Here is a 4940-nt window from a genome sequence, read left to right on the forward strand (position 1 = left end):
AGTGGTTGGTGGGAATGGGTTAAATATTTATAAGGAAGTAAGTTAAAAAGTTTTGGGTAAAAATGGAAAAAAAATGAAACTCTTAATTTGACAAAGAAGAGTTTCTTTAAAGAGTTTTTAAAACTGAAATCCAGTTCTTTTGGTTTAGATTTTGGAAAAAAATATCGTCCATTTGTATATTTTCTGGAATTTCACCTGTTCCCATGTTATATTACTTTTTTAGTAAAAAAAAACATTATATATTTTTGTTTTTCAAAATGATGTTTTTCATTGGATTTTTAGTAAATTTTTGTTTTAGAACATTATCCAGGAATGAATTATCCCAAGACCTTTCACTGTTAATGAGTTTGATTTTCTTCCAAAGACTTGACATGGAAATCACTGGTACATTAACAATAACAGCCTGAAGAAAAAGAAATGGTTGGTGCAATAACATCACTGAGTGACGGCTGAGCTGACAACGATCCAGAGTAAACAGTAAAAAAAAAAAACTTTTCCTGATGAAGACTGTGGTGCAGTGTTGGTGACTCTTTTCTCTTGTGAATTCCTTGTGTTGTGTTGGTGTCCTCCACCCTCCTCTAAACTACTTCCTGTCCACACACCTGCCTCTTCCTCTCCTGTGCGTCCTGCCTCGTCGATGACCTGATCTCTCTCACCTGTGTCTCGTTACGTTACTGCCCGGCTGGGTATAAATACCTGAGTCTACCTGCTTCCTCGTTCATGTTGAGTACTCATTCAGAGTACCAGTGCTGGTACAGCTTGCATTAGCAAATATTTACTAATTAATAAAACAATTGAAGCCAAATCCCCTAAATATATATATACACTTTATTATATATACGTAGATAGTCCATTGCTCAGTGGAGAGTTGACAGCAGCAGTGGAATTTTCAGTCCTGGCTTGGCACTGGTGATGTCACACACGTCTCAACCAATGAGATCATTTGCAGTGGCCTTAAGGCTGATGCAGTGTTCAGATGAACCGGAGCGGAAAAGAACGTCCGTGGACCCAAACATGGAGAAAGGTACTGAACTTTTCTGAATATTTTCATTTTAAATCTGGTCCAGGCTGCAACATCAATCCCAGGAGTCATTGGGCGTGGTTTGGGGGGGGGGCTACATGCTTGTTGTGCAAGAGCGCCCTCTTCTGGAACATAACGTGCCTCCTCTGATGTTATCACTAACGTGTTCTGTCAACGGCTCGTTCAAATGTCATCTGCGTATAAAGTAATGTGAACTTAGACAACGGTGCGTTTGGTTCCGTGTCTGATTCTTGGAACCGAGGAGACAGAAAGTGACAAATGTTCAAATAATTCACTCGTCTTAAATACTGAAGTCCTTTGCTCTCAGGCATGGAATGTAACAGCTCTCAGATGTAACAGTGTTGCTCTTTTTTTTTTCTTTCTTAGTTTAGCACCGAGTTCTTGTTGTCAAAGTGTGCGTAGTCATTATTGTCCTCGCCGCCCCCACAGGCTGCAGTTGCCACAAATAAAGAAAAAATAATGGTACCAGAAACAACAGTTTTTCCAAGAAGCCGTCCAACGCTCTTTGACTTTAATGACCTTTTTCTACAGCTTAAGGACTAATAAAAACAATACTGTAAGTTATAAATAAATTTAAAGTTTTTTTGTACTTTGTCTACGTCCAATTACTGTACCTAGTGTGTACAGGATATTAAAAACGTTCTGATTTTTATAAACATATATGTGTAGATATACGTATATGTTTAAATATGTATATGTATAGATATGTTTAAATATATATATATATATATATATATTTATATATATATGTTTGTATGTTGTATTGCAGTGACTCATGTCCATCTATTGAAGAAAACCCTCCATCATCACATCTCCATCTCCTGGTGTTTGCTGTGCTGAGAAACCACACGAACCGAGAACTTGAGAAGAAAGGTAACAAACAAAGACGTACTCATTTTAAAGAGAATGCTAAATTTGCAGAGTCGCCATGGCAACAACAGATAGGCACACCAACGGAGCCCACTTGTCGATCAACGGATGCACAGAGAAAAGACTTGAGCTTGTGATTGTTGGGGGGGGAGTTGTTGGGGGGAGTAGCTGAAAGGGTCTCTTCATGCTAAAAAAGATAATTTCAATGAATAATTAATTTGTACTAATAACATTTCTCTGCACCACTTCACTGCCAAGAGGAGCTGTGTTGGGAAAAAAAAAAAAATCATTAAATACTTTGCAAGTCTTGCAAATAGTTTTGAACGTCTTCCAGTTTTGGTGCAGTGATGTTTCCTTAACAGAACAACAAGTCCATGTGGAGCAGTGAGTCCAACAGGAAGTCAAGTTGAACAACAGAGCTCAGAGCCACACATAAATATTTAAAGGTTATTAAGACACTGCATAGTAAAGTAAGAGTTGTTTTTTTGTTTTTTTTTTGTTTTGGAAACAAACAGGAAGTGACAAATGGGGAAGACAAATTAACACCCATGAGCTACGTAGCTGCTAACATGCTAAAAACGAGCTAACATGTTAGCCACATTATAAGTCGGATTCGCTCAGAAATCATTCAATAAAATAAAAAAATATATTAGAGAAAATTTTTGCTAACACTTTTAAGCCACACAAGTAAGAATTGCAGGACTTTAATAATCAAAAATTGCTAAATTTTATGAGGTTAGCTCCAAATGGATCTAGATGTAACTAAATATAAAACAAAGCAATACGAGGTGTATAAAGTGGATTATTCTGTAGAAGACAAATACATCCATATAATTTACTTAGCTGTTAGTTACTATGTAAACATCACTGTTTAACCTCAATAACAAAAGCTTTAGAATCTCTGGTGTAGAATGTAGTAAATTCACATCTATCATTGTATTTGTGGTCTGCAGAGGGTGAAGAATAAACAGGTTTGTCTTAGTGTGTGTTGACACAGATCTTGGTGCTAATACCACTGTCTGCAGCATATCTGCTCATCTGCTTTGCCTTGGGCAACAAAAAAGACTTCAGAGAGAGATCAGTTCATCTACAAAGAACATTCTTCTTGTCACTCCCCACTCTTTGAACTGTGAATTAGAATTGGATAAAAGTGAAAAAGTATGAAAAATGTGATGTTGTGCAGTAACATACTCAGCTTTGATTATTTTTTTTTTTTCACCAATGTGGCACATATACAAAAAAACATTAAACAACTGTTTCTCTCTCTCTCTCCTAGGGCGCCATCTGCAAAAAAACCCCAGCTAGGACATCGTCCATAGGAGGCGCCACAACTTTATTATGGCTTACAAAACAGCTAAAGTCGACCCTCCATCCATCCATCCACGAAATTTGGTAAGAATTTATCTTATTTTTTTTAAACATTCATTAGTGTCAACTGTATGGTTTTTCACTCAACATTTATTCCAAGAGGAAAGACAGATCTCAAACAATAGATATGCATATTCATATCATCATTTAGTTATGAAATAAAATCTATAACAAATAATACTGTTGTCAAAAACATGAATTCATTTCATTTTCAGAACTAAAAGAAAACTCTGTCAATAGAAACTCTGTATATTGTTCTGTAACATCTTCTTTTAAAATGATTGAAAACAAGTCTCAGAAGTTGAAGTCATAATGTACGAGGAGATTGGATTGTGCCATGAAAAGTCCACAATTAATGATAAAAGCACTGGCCAACATTCACTCTTTGTGTCTCAGTCCAAACATCGGTTTCATGCCAAAAAAAACCAAACTTCAACTCTGTAGTTCTGAGCCGCAGTCAAACCCACCACAGACCAAAGGCTGTGCTGAGGAATGTATATTAGTTGTTAAAAATTCTTCCTCCAATACTAAATACCACCGTGTCCCTGTGGAATCTGGGCTATTTTCATTTTTAGTCTGCTTGAAGCCACAACATTACACATGTCGTCACGTGGTCACAGACCGTGTTCCAGCTCTGCCTCCTGACAACGTCTCTCTCCTCATTAGGGATGTTCCATTCAGACCATTCCAACAAGTGTGTGTGTGTTTTTTTGTTGTTGTTGTTGTTGTTGTTTTGTATTTCAGCAACACACTACCTGAAAAACAAAGCATCTAAAAGTCAACCTGGAAAAACATTCCTGGGAAGGAGGTAAAAACATCTCTTGAGCAAAGAGGGAATCAAACACCAAAGTCTATTTTTGTACCAACTTGCAAAACCGTTTTCTGTCTGGGCAGCATCATTACTGAAAGGAAACTTGTCGATTCCTCCTTCCAGAGGTGGTTTTCCTGAACTTGTTGCCTTGTCTCCTTAAAGTCACTGGTTAGCAGCAGCAGCAGCAGCAGCAGCAGCACGATTCTGATTGGTTCCTGTCCGATTTAGGCCAGTTTGGGTTGGATATCAATCCAGATGATTAGATCAAAATATGTCATATCATAACTACATGTCATATACTTGTTATGAGCCCCCCCGACACCTCCTGGTTACTATTGTGGTAACACATCTAAACGTGACTCATTGGTTACATACATGTGTTCAGCAGCAGCAGGATGGGAGACTTCAAACGCACAAATGTAGCTTCACAGCATGGGATCATTAGAATTCTGGTATTTTTGACGTGAAATAATGACAGAGAAATAAACGTAAAACCGTTATCTAATCAGGTATTATCTGGTCATGAAAGCCATTTTTTTATTCTGATTAATCAAAGTGCAGCTACAGATTAATTGTGATTAATCAAAAATTAACATTTTTATATATGATGATTTTTTTTTTCTATGTTGCCAGAACATATGGCAAATAACAGCATATATACTTATATATGACACAGGGCCTTGATTCTGATTGGTTCCCGTCCGATTTAGGCCACTTTGGGTTGGATATCAATCCAGATGATTGGATCAAAATATGTCATATCATAACTTCATATCATATAATTGTTATGAGCCCCCCCCCCCCCAACCAACACCACCTCCGACCCCACTCACTCGCCCCCGTCCTGCG

The sequence above is a fragment of the Cynoglossus semilaevis genome, chromosome 16 (genome assembly GCF_000523025.1).
Source record: "Cynoglossus semilaevis isolate Cse_v1.0 chromosome 16, Cse_v1.0, whole genome shotgun sequence".
NCBI classification, from domain to species: Eukaryota; Metazoa; Chordata; class Actinopteri; order Pleuronectiformes; family Cynoglossidae; genus Cynoglossus; species Cynoglossus semilaevis.